Source organism: Chinchilla lanigera, unplaced genomic scaffold, assembly GCF_000276665.1.
Source record: "Chinchilla lanigera isolate Chin_1 unplaced genomic scaffold, ChiLan1.0 scaffold00001, whole genome shotgun sequence".
NCBI classification, from domain to species: domain Eukaryota; kingdom Metazoa; phylum Chordata; class Mammalia; order Rodentia; family Chinchillidae; genus Chinchilla; species Chinchilla lanigera.
The window spans coordinates 7,138,217-7,160,149 of record NW_004955402.1 but is presented as its reverse complement, the minus strand read 5'-3'; the positions used below and the strand labels follow the sequence as shown (position 1 = coordinate 7,160,149).

At 46.4% G+C, this 21,933-nt stretch overlaps 1 protein-coding gene across 1 annotated transcript in view; it reads left to right on the top strand.

Annotated features, from left to right (window-relative positions):
- Positions 1 to 21,204: 21,204 nt before the first annotated feature.
- The window catches only part of Tgif1 (TGFB-induced factor homeobox 1), a gene marked incomplete in the record, with an annotated part of 8,137 nt that continues 7,408 nt past the window's right edge, over positions 21,205 to 21,933 (top strand). Inside the window, 1 exon segment of the mRNA XM_005372651.2 lies at positions 21,205 to 21,933.

The following is a 21,933-nucleotide window of genomic DNA, read 5'->3' as shown; positions in this document are numbered from 1 at the left end:
ATGACCTTGTGCTTGCCAGGCAGGTGCTTTTGCCACTGAGCTAAATCTCCAGCCCCGGCATTTGGAGTTTGTATCTCACAACTTTCCCTGGGTGCTGGACATAGAGCCAGAGAGTATAATGTTTGCCTTGCTGGGTTTCAGTGTCACTTTGGTCCCGTTGGTTTCTAGCCCCGTTTCTCCCTTTCAGAATAGAAATGTTTACCCTGCGCCTTGGTGTGCTGGCAGTGTCTAACTTCTTTTTGATTTTTATAGGGGCTCACAGCAATGTTGAAACTGTTAGCACTTTGGCAGCTCTTAGAGATGGACTTAATGGAATTTGCATGGAGAGGAGCATGAGTCTTTTGGAGGCTGTGGGCAATGTTATAATTTATTTCTAGATGTCCCCAAAGAGCCTTGTTATGGTTTGTGTCTAGATGTCCCCCCAAAGCCTCATGCAGTTATGTGGGGGGGGGGCCTTTTGGAGGTGGCTGAATCCAGAGCATGTGATTGATTCATAGTGCAATGCTGGGATTAAAGGTGGGTGATTGCTGGGCCAGTCCACTGACTGTTTTAGCACCCCTCTAATCCTGGTAGACTATACAGTATAAGGGACAGAAAGGCTTGTCTCAAGTTTTTGCTTTGGTTGCTTCTGCAGTTTTCCACTGCCATGAACTGCTGCCCCTCTGCCATGTGCCACTCTGCCTTGGAGCCAGCTGATTATGGACTGAAATCTCCACAAACTGTGAGCTAAATAAACCTTTCCCCTTTTAACTTTGCATCAGATATTTTGTCTCAGCAATGAAAAAATTAACTAAAGCAAGCCTCCTGCCATCATAGGTGGGATCTTTGAAAGGTGACTAGACGGTGGGAGCTGCAGCTGACCGGCTGTTAGGAGGCGGGGCCCAGTTGGAGGCGGGTCACTGGGGCGTGGCCTAGAAGGGTGCAGGTCCCTCCCTGACTCCTCCCATCACCCTCTGCTTCTGGACGCCATGCTGTGAGCCGTTCTCCCCTCCATCCCCTCTGCTATGCTGTCCTGCCTTGGGGCCAGCCAAGGACTGACACAGGAACCGGAAATCAGCCTCTCCTCCTTAAGTTGCAGGTGTCAGATGCTGCGGCTCTGTGAAAGAAAGTGGCTGGGACGTGAGCGCACAGCAGCACGAGTGTACTTAGTGCAGTGAACCACATACTTCAAAACGGTAAAATAGCTGGGCGAGGTGACACACACCTGTCATCCCAGCACTCCGGGAGGCTGAGGCAGGAGGATCACAAGTTTGATCCCAGCCTGGGCAACGTGGCAACTTAGTAAGACCCTGTCTCAAACTTAAAAGATATAAAATGAATGGGGATGTAGCAAATTGTGAAGGCCCTGGGTTCAAGCCCCAGTACTGCAAAGAAAAAAAAAAATCACAATGGTGTATTTTATGTTGTGTATTTTACCGCACATACCAAAACGCCAGCAACGCTGACAGCTCCAGCTTTGTTCTTTAGCCTCTCCTTGGCAGTACCCTTCCCCAGAATGACAAAAGAACCCAGGTTCATTCTTCCAAGGTGTTGGAGGAGCAGCCTTCTGCCTTGTGGAGATCACGTGTCGTCATGCCAAGCAAGCGAGCAGCAGCCAATCCAAAGCTGTACTGCGGCCGGCGGACGAGGTGTCCTCACCTCAGTAACGAGCCACAGCTGCCTGCAGGGTGACACTCTGCAGGACGTTGGTGACCTGAGCCATCAAGCATTTACTACGCTCTTCCCTTTGACCTGTGCGGTGTGTACAGGAAACTAAAGCGGTAACAGCTGACCAATGCAGTGGGCTTCCTGTTCCACTGGGGTCACACACGGCTGTCCTGTCCTACAGCATAAGCAACAGGAAAAGGCCATGGCAGCTGCCTGGGCAAACATCAAGCTCTGGAGACCTCAGTCCCTGAAATACGAAGCACAAAGTGAAAAGTCCGCCTTCACGGTCACAGCACAGTGAGAGTTCTTTTCATTCATTGAACAGAGTTTTTCTAATTAATGGACTTTAATGGACTTTGCCTGTTAATGGACTTTGCCTCTAAATTGATTCTAGAGAAAACTGCAAACTTTATCTTCCTCAGGAGTTCCTAAACACTGGGCGTGGTGTGCACCCCTATGATCCCAGTGCTTGGGAGGCTGAAGCAGGAGGATTTCCATGAGATCAAGGTCAGCCTGGGCTATGTAATGAGACTCTGTTTCAAAAAAGAAGAGACAGAGGTAGGGGAGGGGGGAGAATTGCCAACAGTTGTCCTGCCTGACCCACCTCTATCTAGTGATTTCACCTAAGTATACATTTTGAGGTTTACTTTTCACTGTTCTGTTCTGATCCACCAAATTAGACTACCACATTGAATAAAGTTTAGGAAAAATGTCATTGCTGGGTCAGAGTTTAATCATCTTCAAGACACTGGATGTGCATTGAGGAGCTGCTCTTTCACCAGCTGAGAACAAAAGGCATCTTTGTCCCCAACCCTTAGTGACTCTGCTTCCTTTAGTTTTTGAAGTTCCTTGAATGACTCATTTGAACGCCTGAGCGTATGTGTCTGTTGTTCTTTGTTGACTGATTGTTTTGGTGGATTTTTTTTTTTTTTTTTTTTTTTTTTTTTTTTGAGACAGCCTCCTGAGTGCTGGGATTACAGGCATGTTCCCCACTGCTGGCTGTTTACTGATTTTATTTTCCCTTCAGCCAGTGTGACACTTTCCACATGGTGCACACCCAAGGTTATTTGTCAATATTTTTGTTTTGTTTTGTTTTTGAGACAGAGTCTTGCTATGTAGTTCAGGCTGGTTTTGAACTTGCTTATGTAGCCCAGGCTGGCCTCAACCTTACGGCAATCCTCCTGCCTCAGCCTCCCAAGTGCTGGGATTACAGGTATGTGCCACCATGCCCAGCTTATTTGTCAATATTTTTCCAGTGAATGAGATCATTATTTCAACTGTGTGTGTGTGTGTGTGTGTGTGTGTGTGTGTGTTGCTTCTGGGGATTGAACCAAGGGCTTCATGCATGCTAGGCAAACACTCTACCACTGAGCCATACCCTCAGCCCAAGATCACTATTTCAGCAGCTTAAAAATTCACATGTGTTGCTATATGAATACAGTTAAGAGAGAATTGGTCCATTGTAGGAAATACGCAAAAGATGGAGATGAGCAAGGGGTTGGATTTGCCAGTTTTCTGTTACTGTGACAGCGTACCCTAGGCTCAGTCCATGCCAAGCAAAAAGGTTCATGCAGCTTGCAGGGCAAGAGGCTGGACATACAAACAGCATGGCGTTGGCTCTGGGCAGGGCCCCAGATGGTTTCACACCAGCCTAGGTGGCATCAAAATAGCAGCTGGGGGCAGGGGTCAAAGGGTAAAACAGGACCCCAGACCAGGGGGAGAGGCCAGGCTTGTCCTTCTTATAACAGCCTTCTCATGAGCACTACCTCGGACACTCAGGACAGCAATCTCCACCCCTCCAGGGTGGCACCCACTCTCCGGAGAGACAAAGCTCCCTCTGACACCACCTGGAAGCTACAGCAAGCCGAACCCACAACCCAGGCCGAGCATGCTCGGCATTCGGGGTCAACGGCGGTCACTCCTGATCCAGCACATGGAGCTGGGTCTCCGAAGAGAAGCTTAAAATTTTATGTTTGCGTGTTCGTTTGTTTCTGCAGACACTGAAATAATGACTAAGGTGGATACAGGTTACAGGATAAATCCAGAAGCCCCAGGTTAAGTAAAATAAACCTACAATTTCATTAACCCAAGCTCTCCCTCCAAATCCTTGCAGCTTTACTCCTCAAGAACAGTTAGAGGCCGGGCATGGCAGTACACACCTGTAATCCCAGCACTTGGGAAGCTGAGACAGGAGGATTGCTGCAAGTTCGAGGCCAGCCTGGACTGCATAGTGAGAGCCTGTCTCCAAAAACAAAAATCACCACGACCACTCAATGACCAGGTGTAGGTCATTGAGTAGATGCGGGGCGCCCCAGGCAATCAGTGAGGGCCAGGCAGAGCCCTCACCCTGTGTCTATTTGTATATTTTCTAGCTTAAGTGGCGTAAAGCAGATAAAGTTTGTCTAACTGCAAATTAGTTAAATCTGTATGTATCTTGAAGTCCAGTGATACAAAACGTATCCTGTTTTTCCCTGGACTAAAGTTTGGTTCGCATTTTCCGTGCAGAAATGGTTACACTGTGATTTGCAAAAGATTGGGTGAGGGAAAGTGCTTGTTCCAGCTGTATTAAAGAGAAAGCGCTTCTCTAAACACGGAGATAAAAAAAGAGAGAAGGTCTTTTGTGGATCGAGCTTCACAACTGAACACAAGGGTTTAAATTTCAGGTTCCTGAGAAGAACTGCTACTTGGCCACTCGAGAAAACGTGACAGGACCAGGGGCAGTGGCGGCACACGGCCGAGATCTCAGCCCCCAGCCCGGCTCGGGCAGGAGGAGTCCAGGCTGGAGTCCAGCCCAGGCAACCTGGAACTTAGTGAGACCCAGTCTCCTAAAAACAGAGCTGGGGATGTAGCCCATGTGAAGGCCTCGGGTTCACTCCCGGGATTACAAAAACCAAACAGACACAAAACAACGAGGGAGGCTGGGACGCAGCTCTGAGTAGGGCTAAGTGAGAAGCCGTAGGTTCGATCCTCAGCTTGTGCGCATGCGCACACGCACACACGCAATGAGATTTGTACTCTGATTTAGCAAACAGGTTTCAGGAGCCAAGAAAAGCCTCAGGCTTGAAGTCTACCTGACAAGTGCTAACAGGAATAATGGAGATAAATGTCTGAGAGTAGACAAGACCATCCAAGAGAAGGATTTTATCTCTCTATTGGCCTAAACTAGATTGGTAGGCAGCTGGGTGTGGTGGCGCACACCTGTAATCCCAGCACTTAGGAGGCTGAGGCAGGAGGATCGCCACGAGTTTGAGGCCACCCTTGGTTACACAGTGAGTTTGAGGCCAGCCTGAACTGCATAGTGAGATTCTGCCTTAAAATAAGAACAACACCATAAAAATGGAAAAATAAAATAATATATACGTCCAATTTTCTAAAATATAGTTTATCAAGGTTGGGCATCTAGCTCTTTGGGTGTCTGGCTTCCCTCCAAAAGGCTGGGAAGTAACTTTCCTTCCTTCGACGGTGACGTGGAGGGGCTGTTCAGGCCTCTGGGTGACAGCCTGGGTGAACGGCCTGAAAAGCACTTGGGCTGTGACATGTGACCCTCATCAACCAGCGCAGTAAGGTTCCTGCTGCGTGGGGCCTGACCTGCAACCCGAGACGCGCACAGCATCTACGCGGTCACTGGGGGAAGCATCTCACCCTGTTTTTTTGAGACAGGGTCTTGCCATGCAGTTCAGGCTGGCTTTGAACTCATGTTGTAGCCCAGGCTGGCCTTGCACTCACGGTTATCCTCCTGCTTCAGCCTCCCGAGTGCTGGACGCCCTGTTTTTATACATTGTAATTCTTGGCCAAAACTAAGTATCACCCGTGTCAGGATAAAGATTTGTAATTTTGCAGATGTGGTCATACAAATGCAAAGCCACTTGATAAATGGCTTGATGGCTTTTGCTCTGTTTCTTACACAAAGCAATGAATAACCAGCAACCAGACTCAGGAAGGGCTATTCACACCTGTTAATGACTGACTGCCAATGGCTTCTTTTCTCAGGCCTTCGCCCTGAGCTACATTCTAGCCCTATCTTATATTTTAAGACAGGGTCTCTCAAGGTCGCTAAATTGCCCATGCTGGGCTTGAGCTTGTGATCTTCCTGCCTCAGCCTCCCAGAGGCCAGGTAGGCCAATGGTTCTTGGACAGTACAGTCAGACAGAAAGACCTCAAACACAATGGTGTACCATTTTAGATCCCTGCTCAGGTTTTTATATAGGATTTGAGAAAATCTCTTCTAATACAAACAAGAACCAAACTTGAATGTCCAATCATTGGGGAGTTGTAAGAAAATGACACCCATAGTTTATGGGGCTGTTACTTTGGGATTACAAACGGTGGAGGAGCCTTGGTCCCCACCAGTCTAACTAAGAGACTGGGTACTTGTCATTGTCACTGTTACCTATCCCCCAAAGACAGCCGTTAGTAATATTTTCCTATCATTCCAAAAATATATAGGAATGTAAAGATTTTTACCAAAAAAGGTTACTCTAGAGTTCTATATCTAAACCCAGTCCGGGGATAGAGCTCAATGGCACAAGTGCCTGCCTGGCAAGTGCAAGGCCCTGAGTTAGATTCCTGGTACCAAAATAAATAACTAAATTTAAAAACTCCCTTACCCTGTACAGTCACGGGCTGCACAAGGCCATTTTGGGTGAGGCCACCGACAGGTGCCATGGTGTTCATGAGGTCACCTTGCCTAGTGCGTTGTTGCCCCTCAGTGTGTGTAAGCCCTTGTGTCCATCAGCAGATGGATGTGTAAAGAAAATGGTCCTGTTTTTACAAACAGGATTCTTCTTCCCTTGTAAGTCAACTGGTCATAGGCCTGACATAGGCTGTAACTATCTTCCCCAGTTCCATTGCTTTGAAAATTTTAGAGAATTTTTCCTTTAGTGTAGCATAAGTTCTTTTTTCTTTTTAAAGAAAAGATTTAGATTTGGTTTATTTTATTTTATTTTATTTTGTTTTATCTTATTTTATTATGAGACAAGGTCTCACCGTACAGTTCAGGCTGGCCTTGAACTCAGGGCAATCCTCCTGCCTCCCCCTCGAGTGCTGGGATTACAGGCGAACATAAATTCATTACAAGAAAATGCTTATCCTCTCTCAATTTTGAGTTCTGATTTGAAAACCTCCCCAGTCCAGGATCATATGCTCACCCGTGCCTTTTAGAGCCGAGTCTCAGGCAGGCCCCAGACTCTGCCGACCTCTCCCAGAGCGGTTTTGCGGTTGGGAGGGGAGCTGTCTGCTAGGCGCTGGGTGGAGCCTCAAGCCACCGCTGGCCCTGCCTGTTGTGATAGCTTCTCCTCCCTCCACCTGTGACCAGGCATTGTCCAAGGTCAGCCTGGAGGAAAAACCGCCAGGCACCAGCACCTGGCCTTGGGATTCACTGTTTTAAGGTGTGCATCTGATTTTATTTTACTGGAGACAGATGCTCACGGGTGCATCTGATTTTATTTTACTGGAGACAGGTCTCGCTATGTAGCCCAGGCTGGCCTTGAGCTGGCTCTGTCTCCTCATGATGGGATTCTAAGCGCACACCACCACGGCAGTTCATAGGCGCTTCTTAAACTGCGTTTACATTTCATTTTTAAATTCAGATTAACTATGTTTTTATTAAAGGAGTAAGATAGTGATCCTGCTATTTATTTAATTTATTTATATTTGCAGTACTAGGATCAAACCCAGGGCCTTCACACTGAGCTACATCCCCCACCCTTTTGTAAAATTTGATTTTATGTTATTTTTTGAGACAAGGCCTTGCTAAATTGCTAAATTACCCAGATTGGGCTGGAACTTGGGATATTCCTGCTTCATCCTCACACACTACTGAGATTACCATCATGTACCACCACATTGGCCTATTTATTTAATGTTGAGACAGAGTCTCACTATGTTGCCTAGGCTGTCCTCAAACTTGTGGGCTCCTACCTCAGCCTCCTGGATAGCCAGGACTACAGCCTGAACCACTGTGACCCTGGCTTGGTTTTATTTTTAACTAAAATCAAGGGTGATGTCTTGGTTACTTTTCTCTCGTTGCTGGGACAAAATACCTGACGCCCAAAATTAAGAAAGGAAAGGTTTATTTTGCTTACAGTTTGTGGAGGTTTCAGTCCATACTTGGCAGGTTACAAGGCAGAGTGGCACATGGCAGAGGGCTACAGCTCATGGCGGCAGAACACAGCAAAAGCAACAAGCACACACAAGGGAGGAATGGCCACAAGCAGCCTCTTCCTCTCTCTTACATATGCAAACTATCCACCCCAGGGCGGGTGTAGCTCTCACACCATAATCAATCAAACTCTAAAAGCCTGCCCCATGGTCGCATGAGGCTTTGGGGGGACACACAGACACAAACCATAACAGGTGATTAACTAAATCCAGGAATGATTTATATCAGTTCATCCCTGATGTGAGAAGCCACTTTCACCAAAATCTAAGTCTCCATATATATTCTGATCTGCCTCATTGTTCTTTGCTTGCTCTTTATTTATTCTTCAGTACAATTACAAACTTTAAAACACCCTTAGCCGAGCATGGTGGCACTGCCTGTGATTCCAATACTCAGGCCCTTGGAAGCAGGAGGATCAGCGAATTCAAGGCCAGCCTGAACTGCACAGAGAGACCCTGTCTCAAAAAAACAAACCCAAAAAAAGCTCTGAACGCTTGCGGAGGGACTTGTCCTACCCTCTGTCTGACTCATTTCTCTCAGAATGTCTCTGGTCACTGTGAGAAGTTTCATCGCTACAAACTGCCGCATTGCTTTGTCAGTTGAAAAACAAATAAAAAACTGTTAGTATTTCCACCGAAATTGCTTTGATTTTTTTTTTTTTTTTTGCTTTTTCCATTTTGTTTTTTTTTTTCCAGTACCAGGAATTGAACTCATGACCTTGCCCTTACCAGGCAGGCGCTATGCCACTGAGCTAAATCCCCAGCCTCTGCTTTGAATTTAAAACCAGCTTGAGGGGACGAAATGCCTTTAGGAAGCTTCCACTTGCTGGGAGAACTGGTTGCCTTTTGTCTTGTGTAAGTCTTCCTGTGCGTCCCTGGGTAGTGTTCTAAAGACTTCTCTATAGCACTTGCACATATATCTCGTTAATTTTATTACTTGACGTTTCATCCCTTTGCTCCTGCTGTAAACAGCTCCTCCACGTTGATGGTGATGAATGGAAGCATGTGAGTGGATTAACCCTTCGGTGCAGAGACCAGAAGAGCGATAGATGCTGGGGAGGGTCCTGTGGGTCTCACTTTCACTGCATAAATATGAGATTTACTGCAAATACTATTTGCTGAAAATCAAGATATTATGCATTTATAATACTTTTGGTTCAGAACTTTTTCCTCTACCATAGATGAGCTTTTTTTTTTTTTTTTTTTGAGGCAGGGTCTTACTATGTAGCCCAGGCTGGTCTTGAACTCTCAGCAATCCTCCTGCTTTACCCATACAAATGCTGGGATTACAGCTGTGCACTGCCACATCCAGCTAAATGAGCTTGTAAATTATAAACAGTCTAGCTCCTACTTTAAAAAGAAAAAAATTGGAGAAATATAACCAATACCAATAGAAAGTTTGGCACACTTTATAAATAGGCAAGAAGAAAAACTAAAAATGACTATATTCCCAGGATAGGCTCACTCTCTCACACAAAGAATGCAAACCTTAAAAAAGAAATGGGATGACCTGCAGGCATAGTGAGAGACACCTATCAGCCTAGCTGCTTGGGAGGCTGAGGCAGGAGGATTGCGGGTTTGAGCCTGGGCAACTTAGTGACACCCCGTCTCAAGAAAAGACCATTTTTAGAAGGGTTGGGTTGGAGTGTTCCCAACCTGCCACGTACAACATTAGGTGCTATTTGTTTCCACTGAGAAAACCAACAGGAAATTGGCAACACGCAGTGCTGGCAGATCCTTTCACACACCTTTCTTGGAGCACTAAGTAGGTGAGATCATTCGAAGGCTGTGACAACTTTCACGGCTGTGACAGAATTGTGACATAACCCTTGACTAGAAGACTTGCTTTGTTCCCAGACTTCCAGCTGGGGTCAGCTAGCCCCATCAGGTTGAGGTAGGAAGCAGAAGCACCTAGGCAGACAGGCCTGGTAAGGAAGCTGCTGGTCTCACAGCAACCCAGAAACAGAGGGACTGAGGGCAGGAAGGGAAGGTGCCAGGACAAGATAAAACCTTCAAGGATACATGCCAGTGATCTACTTCCTTTATCTCCTGCCTCCTCAAAGAACGTTCAGCTGGGAGTGACACTGGATTAACCCACCAGTAATGCCCTACCTTTTCTGTTTTTTTGAGACAGGGTCTCCTAGGTAGTTCAAACTGGCCTTGGCGATCCTCCTGCCTCAGCCTCCTGAGTGCTGGGATTACAGGCCTGCACCACCACACCTGGCGAGATCATGCCGTTAATACATGGAGCTGTGGGGCATACTTCCTATTTGAATCATAACAGAAGGTAATTCGGCAATATCTGTCAATATTTTGAAAGCACACACACACCTTTTGACAGGTACTCCCTTGCCCAGAGATAAATACACTCCCGAAGGCCCCAAAAGGTCTCACCCAAACTGACCTTTGGCTGAGTCACAGCCACTCCAGTCAGTGGGTCCCTTTCACATGGCTGCTGTCCATTTACTGCTCAGTTGTTCAAATAGGTTCAGTAAAACTGCATCATCTGCAACTTGGAAATACATTTCATGCTTATCACTGGGAAAAAGGTTCCATAAGTGAAAAAGCAAGTTTGAAAATATCATCACTGTTTCCATCACTGACCTGGGACAGGCAAATCAACTCTGCAGACTTCAACTCCTACACCTGTAAGACGGGCTGTGATGAGGCAGAGGGCTGGGGGCGTGGCTCAGTGGGGCAGTGTGTGCCCAGTATGTGTCAGGCACTGGGTCCCCAGAACTGTAAAAGCTAAGTCATGTCTGGGGGTGGCAGAGCAGCCCCACGGTATCCAGGACATCCTGGTGTCCCTGATGTCATCATCTGAGGCAGTGTCTGCCTTTGCCATCCGAGCTTCCAAAAGGACAGCACTTCCTAGGGATCCCTTGAGGGAGGGACAGGAGGTGTGAGCTCAATACCTGATTTTTGCCTTTTGGCTGTTTTCTTGGTTACTTTTCTCTCTCATTGTTGAGACAAAATACCCAATACACAAAATTAAGGAAGGGAAGGTTTATTTAGCTCACAGTTTGTGGAGATTTCAGTCCATACTTGGCTGGCTCCAAGGCAGGGTGGCACATGGCAGAGGGCAACAGTTCATGGCAGCAGAAGACAGCAAAAGCAGCAAGAGCAAAGGGGGAGAGGCAGTAGCAAGTAGTGTCTTTCCCTCCCTTATATTGTATGCAAACTACCCACCCCAGGAGCGGGTGTAGCACTCACACCCATAATCAATCCCAACATTGGACCATGGATCAATCAAAAACTCTAGAAGCCCACACCCATGACTGCATGAGGCTTTGGGGGGACATCCAGACATAAATCATAACATTCCACCCCTAGCCTCCCAAAGACTCGTGTACAACCCCTATGCAAAAGGTATTTTAGTCCATCTCTAAGAGTTGCCAAAGTCCCGACAGTTTCAGCATTGCTGAAAAGTCCAAGTCTCAAGTCTCTTCCAAGATGTAAGGCAAACTCTTAGCTGTGAGCCTCTGAACAGATGAAAAGTTAAACACTTCCAGCATCCAATGATCAACATTACCACTCCAAAAGGTACACAGAGGAGGATACGGAGCACTGGGATCAAAGCAAGTCCAACATCCAGCAGGGCAAACATTAAGTCCTGTAGTTACACATCCAACATCTAAAGCAACCTGTAGCACATTGTGAGCTCCATAAGGCTTGCACAACTCTGCACCTACGGTACTTCTGGTGGTTGTAGCTCCTAGGGCTTCTCTTGGGCCCACACTCACTCCTTACAGTTTTCCTTAGACAATCCACAACTTCTGGGGTCTCCAGTGCACTCTTTGCTTCACACTCCCAGCTTCACACACTGCCCTCTCAGGGGCACAGTCTGGCCTCCCAGGCTTCTGAAATCTAGGTGGAAACCTTAACCTCAGAACTCTTGTATTCTGCACGCACCTAAAACCAGCGCCACGGGGATTATGCCAATGTCTGCTGCCAGCTAGAACACTGGCCAGGCTTTCTTCTCTCTTGGCTGTAGGGGTCAAGGGCTTGGATCGGTGGGTGCTCTGAACCTGATTCTGAGGAGCAAAGTCTCTACGCCACTGCCATTCTGGAACATGGTGCTCTGTGGCTTTCTCCTCAAAGCAAAGTCTTTCACCTTTGCACTTCTGAGGCTGCAAAGGGTAGAGACTTGCTGCTTCTTGTGATGCCCTCAGGCCATCTTTTATATTCTCCTGTTCCTTCTCAGCAGTGGAGATTTCCTCAGCTCTATCTTTGCAGGGCATAGCTTTACTGGAGCTTTTTTCCTGGCCAAACGCACAACATTTTAAATCATCCTGCTGGGCTCTTTGCAAGATACACCTGGCAAAAAGCCCTTAGCAATAGCCATACCACTGGCCCAACATTTGACTGCCTTGAAATTTCTTTTGTCAGATTAATCAGTCTGCCACCCTTAATCTCAGTCTCAGGCAAAGTCTCTGGACACCAGCAAAATGCAGACAAACTTTCTGCCAAGCCATAACATACATCATCTGGAGTCCAACAACCAATGCAGTCCTTCCCAACAGAAAACTCCTAAGCCAGGTAGATGGTAGGATTTCTATCAGTCTTCTGGTCTTCTGAGCTCTGACCAGAATCTCCCATACAGAACTGAAGGCGTTCCAGCTCTGTTCTTTCAGGCAACACCTCCAAACCTTTTCAAACACTTCTCACAAGCCATTTCCAAAGGTTCTTGAACCACAGGGTCAGGTACAGTCACAGCAATGATCCCACTTCTCTGGTACCAAATTCTGTTTCAGTTACTTTTCTCTTGTTCATGGGACAAAATACTCAACACACAAAATTAAGGATGGATTTATTTAGCTTATAGTTTGTGGAGGTTTCAGTCCATACTTGGTTGGTTCCAAGGCAGAATGGCACATGGCAGAGGGCAACGGTTCATGGCAGTGGAAGACAGTGAAAGCAGCAAGAGCACAAGGGCAGAAGCAGTGGCAAACAGCTTCTTTCCTTCCCTTATATTGTATGCAAGCTACCCGCCCCAGGGCATGTATAGCACTCACACTCATAATCCCAACATTGGACCATGGATCAATCAAAAACTCTAGAAGCCTGCCCTATGACTGCATGAGGCTTTGAGGAAACACCTAGACACAAACCATAACAGCTGCTATCAGGTTAATATCACCCCTTAGTTATTGTGGGGCTGATCAGATCCACAATCTCCCAGAAGAGTGGACAGCAAAGGCTAAATAAGAGACAAATGGAATGAGTTCAGGGTTCCAGGAGGATCAAAACCCTTTCACAGAATTCAAATTCTCTGGGGGCTAAGACCAAGACTTTCTCTCCGCAGTCCATATTTATTTAGTTAACAGAAGAAGGGAAGGGAATGCTCAAGAATGGTGAGAACCACTCAAGGATGTCTCCAAGTAAGGTATTAAGTTAATCCACCCAGGAGTGAGATGCCTGAGGCCACAGTCTTCATTTAGTTGAGGATGGAACCAGGTGTCTTTGGCTGTGACCTTGTCTTGTCCTTTGAGGCTTTCCAGCTTCATCTGACATTAGAGTCCTCAATAGGGATCAGTGACTCACAGGGGTTCACTTATTATGAGCCCACCACCCATCTCCAGACAAGGAGCTTAGACCTTGGACACACTCACAAGTAATCATGGAAAGCCAGTTGGTTAATTTAAGTCCTGCTCACAGCTGCTTTGTAGTGGTCTCCATGAATTCCTCCTTTTTGGTTTTGTAATTGCAGGAGTTGAAATATGGCATTTGTTGGGTTTGGCATCCCTTGTAGTAGACTAAGAACTGAAGTAGAAAGCACAACCATGTTAATATAATCAGTTCATTGTAGAATCCATGATGGGTCTGTTGGCAGCAGACTTCACCACCGATTTGAAGATCTTGTCTCTCTATGGCCACAAGTTTCAGGATGGCACCCATAATGATGTTTTATGAGCAGTTATGAATTCTCTTTATGAGGTGGATCTGGTGGATTTTCATAGAAGGAATCTACCATATCTATTGTTGGTTTGATTTGTTTGGTTACTTGGAGTTTGGCAGTCTCTAGGCAAGAATAACCAATTTTCAGAGAAATTAGTATTACTATGGTATTGTTTTATACATCTTGTGGTTATACTTTTCTGCTGGATGTTCAAGACCAAGTTAAAGTGAGACCTATATTAATTAAATTAACTTACTGTAATCTATCAAGGTCAGTTAACTCTCCTCAGGATTTACCTTGGAACCATGTGCAGTGCCTCTCTGTTCTTCTGTCAGTGTCAGTCCTCTGGATGAGTCACTGCCATTGCTTGACCAAGTTGCTTTCTCTGAAAGCTTGGGAGATTTTTCTCTCCTGCTGACTCTTCTTAGGCACACTGTACACTGTAGAGTCATTTTCCCCTGTGGGTCCACAATCTCCTAGATCAGAAGATCAGGGACTCAACAGAGTTATAGGATGTCACAGAATAGGTTTTCTTATATTCTGGGTCCTCACTGACCACAGAGAGCTAGAACCAAAATATTGGCTATCCTCTTAGTCCATCTATCTTTCTAATTTTTGGTCTCCAAACTTCAGTTGTTGAATATCCAGAAGATAAATTTAATGGCATTACATTGTAGTGGAAGCAGTACACTTAATTATTAAAATTTTATCTGAGTATTAAGCACCTTGAAATATAAAGAACAGTCAGAGTACTGTTATTCTTATCAACCACGGATGTTCTAGTAGTTGAATCCCTGTAGAATGTTAACAGACAACAGTTATATAGTTTTACAGAGAAAATTTGAAATCAAAAGCCATATATAGTATTGGAAGATAATTGGCATGATGGCATTTTTGAAACACATTTACATCTCTATCTTGGAATAGAATAGCCTTTTTAGTCAATCATCCCTACCTAATATATAAGAAGCTTTACCTAATTTGTTGTCCTTTAACAGGCTGTTACTGAGTAAGTTTATAACACTGTCTGGGCTGCTCAGTATCTAAGTATCTCTAAATGCAGTAGCACATACATAGCACACACATCACATAGGTTTTTGCTAAAAGTTATTGTTTGACTGATGACCTCATTTTGGCTTGACATGAATCTCTTATAAATATCTAGGGCACAACAGAAAGGCAGATGTCTGCATCTGAAAGAAAATGTCTATCACTATATACAGTCCCAGTTTTACATTTTAGAAGACTGTATATTTTGGAAGCCATGAATACATGTTATACACCACGAATTTAGCAACAACAAATTGTCATTATTTTGTTTCTTAATTTAGTTTTGTACCAATAGCACCCTTTAATTGGACAACCTTATGGTCTTATTTTTTGAAAACTTAACGTGGCCAATGTAAACATTTCACAATAATGTGTTTTGAACAATATTTACTGGGGTGTCTCCCATAAGGCTATGGAGATTACTGAAGCTTCCCATTAATGAACAAGGACTGGAGGAATGTTTTCAGGCAGCTGCTTCCTTATTCATCTACTGGAGTCCTGTCTAGTAGTTTCTCCTCACCCTAAGGGATTTTTGTTTTTTTTTTTTGTTTTTTTTTTTGGTTTTTCTCCAGTACCGGGAACCGAACTCACGACCTTGCGCTTGCCAGGCAGGCGCTTTTGCCGCTGAGCTAAATCCCCAGCCCCTCTAAGGGATTTTTGTTTAATTATTTTAACAAACTTTTGATAACCCATGAAAATGCAATCTCAACACTTAACACATTAAATTTGAACAATGAGATGCTCTCAAGTCATAATACATAAACAATACACATGACATTTATAAAACCAACTTTGACATCATTTGATCAGTTGGCAACCTTGGTGGAAGCATATTCTTAATTTTAGATGACATTTATCTATAAGCCAAATTAAGTTACAGACAAATGCATCAAAAGTCCAAAAATACAAACAGAAGAAAAGTTGGGTGAGCTTAAATAAAGCAGCTATTTATAGACTGGACAAAGAGACAGACAAACAAAAACACAAGACAATTTACTATAAAATCAGAGTGCACTCAAATATATTCTTGGCCAAATTGAATTATACTAATTTTTTAATACTATAATCATAAAAGGACATGTCAGAACTTTTTTTTGTAGATCAGTTAGCAGAGATCACTTATAAGACGAACTTGGGGAAAAAAAAAAAACCTTTTATCTATAATATATTTTTAGTATTTTATTTTGTCTTAAGAATACCGGCAATTTTTATGCAATTTTCTCTTTTATGTAACTTCCAGCTTAGTTATCTCCATGTACTCTGTCACATACTTAGACCTTCTTTTCTTCTAGCAGTACTCCTGGGATTTCTCTCTGTAAGACTTACTATAATTCAGGTTAATATCACTTATGTAGACTTCCTTTTTTTAAAGAGTACTTGTGGAATGCTTGTGTAAGACAACACAGCAAAGATGTATCTAAAGAAATTATAAAGATTTAGGCCAGTCAGAAAATAATAGTGATTTCAGATAGAGGCGTATTCCTGGTTTTAATCACTATAGATTTTACTGGCTGCATTTTCTTAGTCATTGAAAAATTCAACAAGATTTAAATCTGATTGAGGCTTTTGTGTAGTATGGGCTGACACTGAATTTTTACAGAATTTGATTTTTTTATCTCAGACAAGTTTTTAAGTGATTTTTAAGGTTTTTCTAGCTTTAACACAGCCTATTGATGCCTTTACTTTGGCTCCTTGTTTGGTAGTACCCCGTTCCCTAGGTCTGGGTACATGTGACACCCCAGCACCTGATCTAAGGATCTGATTATAACCTTTATTTATATTTTTAAAAGCCAATTGAGGCATTGTAATTTCCATCTTACTTGTGAATCAAATCTGTCTGTCCCTGGCTCCTATTTTGCTATGATTATACCCAGACAGTTCACTATTGGCTGTAGATGTTACAGCCATCTATGATGTCAGAGCAGCAACCTTACCTGGGCATGTGAAAGGGTGGGAGCTGACGTGCTCCACACTGACCCATGCTGACAGAGGCTTAGAAAAGGCAAGCCATGGCTGTCCACTGGCTCCAGGACAGAGGCACAGTTCCTGGGTTCCCTGCTGTGGCTGACACGATGTTTTGACAAAGCAGGCATTTGGGTTCCCCCTTCCTCCCTCCTCCCCACTCCCTTGCTCTTGCCTGGTGCCAGGCTCCACCCAGTTCCTTGGTTCCCACTGTGTGCCGCTAGCTTGTATCCATCAGCCCTGTTCAAAAACCCAGAGATCTGTAGCACATGCAAAAACTTGTATCTCGACAATCACCATCAATCACATTAAGCATGATAGTTATTCCTTTTAAATTTAGATCAGATTTCCCAGTATAAGACCAACTGTTCCCTCAGGTGGGGGGCCCCAAATTCCTGTAGGATTTGGAATAAATTTTTCACCTCCAATAAGAGTGACTCTGCAAGCTGCAGGAAGATCTAGTCCTGCACTTTGTAATTCAAAAGGCATATGAACAAAAAACTCATTAAGATCATTTTGCTGCTGTAATAGACTTAAACTGAATGAACTAGATTCCAAGTTGAGAATATCTCAGAGGAAACGATTTTTCCTGCACTGTGTGCCTTTTTAAGACTTTTTTCCAGCTCTTTTCCAATTGTCAATATCCACAGTGCCTGCCCAAGGAAACCATGAATTATATTTGGTTACTTCTTGTAATATTTTTGTTAGGTCTATTTTTTGGCACAAGAGCCCCTGAGCAGTTAAGCAAACCTTGGAGCAGATTTATGTATCTTTGTTCCTTGGATGAAAATTTTTGGCCCATTTTACTCCTGGATAAAAATGGCTTGTTAATAGCAGAAAGACTTACCTCTATTTCTTGTGGAATGATTCTCTTCCTTCTCTTCTCTGGGAGTCCCCAGTGAAGTTTTCTTCCTGGGAAGGGCTCCTCCATCTCTCATACTTCCCACTCTAGGTAAACTTATTCAGGCTAAAAATTTCCAGTCCAAGGATCTTATATCCCTGTTCAGGCACCAGTTATCAGGTTAATATTATCAGGTTAATATTGTCCAGTTATTTTGGACGGATCAGGTCCACAAACTCTTAAAGGAGTGGACGGCAAAGGCTAAATAAGAGACACATGGTATGCGTTCAGGGTTCCAGGAGGATCCAAACCCTTTCACAGAATTCAAGATTCTCTGGCAGCTAAGACCAAGACCTTCTCTGGAGAGCCTGTATTTATTTAGCTATCAGAAGAAGGGAGGGGAATACTCAAGAAGGGTGGGAACCACTCAAGGATGTCCCCAAGTAAGGTATTAAATTAATTCACACAGGAGTGAGAGGCCTGAGGCTACAGTCTTTATCTAGTTGAGGTTGGAGCCAGGTGTCTTTGGCTGTGACCTTGTCTTGTCCTTTGAGGCTTTCTAGCTTCATCTGACATTACAGTCCTTGAGGCTTTCTAGCTTCATCTGACATTATAGGCCTTGGACACACTCACAAGTAAACATGGAAAGCCAGTTGGTTCATTTAAGTCCTGCTCAGAGCTGCTTCATAGTGGTCTGCACCAAGCTGTGTTGCATACAGTTGTGCTATTTAAATTTGAAAAAGATAATGTACATGACCAGTACGGGTATGAAGTGAGGTCATTTAAATAACTGTCTCATGAACTATAAAGCACAGTGCAGGTACAAGATGCTGAGAATCAAGGAGGTGAAGGCCAGGTTCAAGGAGTTCATGTTCTGTTGGTTTTGTTTCGTTTGCCCTGTTCCCCGGATTCCAACAGACACCTAGGTAGAGAAGCAACACCTTCTAGGGAGGAGAAAGAGGAGAGGAGGGAAGAACAGACCACAGAAAAGCCACCTAAAACAAGAGAAGCAGCACCAGTTCCACTTCTTATGCAGCTCAGGGGAGAATTACCCCATCAAATATTAAGTCACCACAGATAGGTGACTTTCGGCCTAGACCACGGTCTTTGAAAGAACTATGGTCAGCCTCTCTCACCCAGCAGGTGACTACAGGCCTGGTGCCCAGCATTCGGAGCCCAGCCGTCTGCCTACTGTCTAGAAACATCTGCCCTCCCAAACACCAGAAGCCAAAGGATCCAGCAAGGGTGTACAGCAACCTTGCCCCCTCCGACTGGTCCCAGATGGAAAACCATGCTAAGAAGAGGAGTGAAATAAATACGGCTTTCAACCACTGGATGGGCCTGGTCCCAGAAAGAATAATGACTCCTTTTAGCGATGCACTTTTCAGGCTTAAGTGCCTTTCCAAGTTTCTGTCTGAGTTTTTGTGAAAGTCACTTTGTAGCAACTCTGTTTCCTTGCCTGGCCTTGGGGCAGCTTCAAAAGATAAAGACACCCAGCTGCGAGGAAAATATAATGGGGAAAAAACGTTTATCACCAGCCTCTGCAATGAATTCAACTAATGTTCATCTGAATTAACAAGTCACAGGTAGCACATGTGAGTCCATACAATTTTCTTTTAAAGTACCGAGGGAAAAAATCTGTAGTCTTTTAAATTTGCTCTAAGGAGAAGCCCTGAGACCTTAGGGGTCTGACAGAGCCAGAACTGAAACTTGTTTTTCCACCTTGAGAAAAACAATAAGGAAAATAGATCCCAGCAGGGCGTGGTGGAGGCCCCAAGCTTGTTATTCCAACACTCAGGAGGCTGACACAAGAGGATCCCTGTGAGTTCGAGGCCAGCCTGGGCTACATAGTGAGTTCAAGGCCAGTCTGCACTACATAGGGAGACCTTGTCTCAATTAAAGAACAAAAACAAAAACAAAAACAAAAACAACAAACCCCAAGTCATTGCGGGTACCGGGAAGTCACATTCTGGAGCTGAGTTTCAAAGACCCCAGGCACTTTCTTCCCAGAATGCACCAGCAATGGAGAGTTGCGGGAGGATTTTAGCGCTTGGCCCTGGGGGCAGGGTGCGGTAACATCCACTTGGGGGCCTCTGAGGCTCTGGCTGCAACACAGAATGCGCCTGTGTTGCTTTCTGGAGCGTCCTGCCAGCTTTAATAATCGCTTCGGTATGATCTGCTCGGGCAGAAGGTGTGCACGGGCCGCATCCAGCCCGCTCTCCAGCCAAGGGGAGTTTAAGTCTGCACTTTTCCCTCCTCCTACTATGAAAGAGGCTTTTAATTCTCTCCACCCCTCCCCCTTGCCCTGTAAAGTTTGTTTTCAAGCTGTAAACTCGCTCGGCTCTCGGTTTCCCTCTCCATCGCCCTCGACTCGCATTCATTCGCCAAGTTTGCGTAGGGAAAAGCAAAGCTATCTTTGTGCACGTAATGAGAGCCATCGCGCGGACAAGCGGCAGCACCGGGAAGAAGGAAGTATTTCTGTCCCGGGCTGCGGAGCGCGGGCAGGGGCAGGGTTAAACCGGTCCGAGGCGTGTTGGGTGCAGCAGTTCCTAAAGCAGCCCAGGCAGCGAGGCCGCCTTCGAAGCTGGCAAACAAAGCGTCTCCGCAGTAACCGCGCGGTCCCAGACGCGGCTGCAGCCACTCAGACCACGGAGTCGCTGCGTCGCGGCCCCCGGGGCTCCTCCTCCCTGCGTCTCTCCTCCTCCTCTCCCGGCTCCCCAGCGGATGCGAGCCACCAATCCCAGCAACAAACAACCCTTCAAATGCGGAGCGAGGCGGCCTCCAACGGGCGGCGGGACGCGCGCCCCTCTCCTCCGCCCCTGCCAGGCGCCCGGGAGCAGCGCTGATTCATCTCCAGCCGGGGCGGCGCGGTGGCTTCTCCCCGGGAGCGAGCCCCCCACCCCAGCCCGCCCCGGGCGTGTTTCAGATGTGTGTTGTCCTCGGTGGCTGCCGTGCAATCGGCAAAACCGCACAAGAAAAAAAAGCATCCTAAGGCTGCTGCCTGCTTACAGTGACGCTTCTTTCCTGCTGATTCATTTGAAGCCCAGGTCACTGGAAAACCCACCCGTGCTTTTTAAGCTCTGGCCTCCACGCACCCTCGGGGAGGGGGAGGCTGGATTCAATTTTCAGCGTGATCTTATACAGAGCCTATAGTTAGTTCTTGTTCTTCCCTAGATTTAATTTTCTTTCCACGCAGATTCCTGCTGCCGAGGTCTCCGTCCAGGTTACAAAACAAAACAGCCCAGCGCCGAAGCAGACGGCTCCGGCGCTGACTTCGCTGCTGGGCTTATTTACATTCGGGCTTGCCTTTTCTTTCTTTCTTTTTCTTTCTTTCTTCTTCTCTTCTCTCTCGTGTTCTGAGAAGTCTTACTCGGGCGCATGACAGCTCGTTTGCTTCAAAATAACAGGACCTATCCACGCGAAAGGCAGACGCGGAGGAGGGGCACGCGTGTTTTGAGATCAGCCCCTCGGCATTTGGTCTTTCAAAGGGGGGTTTCAACCAGGAACTCCTGTTGGAGTCCTGCCTCTCCACCAAAATAAACCGACATGTGTTGACTTCATGGCTAGTTTCTGTTTGAAATACTGAAGGGGAGGGGGTGTCCCCTGGCGGCGTTTGAGTCCTAAAAGTAGACAGTGTTTACCGAAACGGATGAGCAGTCACGGCGCGGTTGCCCCCTCCCTCTGAAGGCGGCAGCTGTCGGGGTCCGGGGGTGGAGGGGTCGCGGCAGGGCAGAGCGCGCCCGGCCGTCCCCGAGCTGAGACGTTTAAAGAGCATGTGAGCGTGACAAGTGTCTGCGCAACGTGTTCGATTTCGAAACTGCCATGCAATCCAATCCGGAACTCGCAGCTCTAGCCTCGGGCAGCAGACAGACATTCGCCCTGGGTGTCTCCGTCTCGTACACCCACCCCCCAGCCCCACGGTGGCCGTGGGAGGAAGAGCCCCGGAGGAGAGGGTGCGCCGCGCCGCGCCCGCGTGTCCAAGGCAGCCGCGCGTTCTGGAAGAAGTTGCTGCTTGTCCCGAATACTTTTCCTCTCGCGCCGCGCCCCGCCCCTTGAATCACCAGCCCGCTGTCTACGGCGGCTGGAGCAGGCTTCGTGGAGTTCGGGGCAGCTGTCAAAAAGCGAGAGGCTTTTCCTCCCCGGGGTGGAGGAGGGGAGGGAGGGGGCGTCCTCTTTTCCATCTGTTGCAATTTCCTAGCCGGGCGCGCGCTCGCCAGCCCTGGGAAGAAAGGCCCGAAGGCCGGGCGAGGGATGCGGGCGGCGCGCGCGCAGCCTGCGGGGACTATCGCGTTTCTGGGCTCGGGCACCCCCACGGGGGGCCGGTGACAGCGGCCGGGTCCCCACGGCGGCGGCGGCGCTCCGTCCGGTCGGGCCC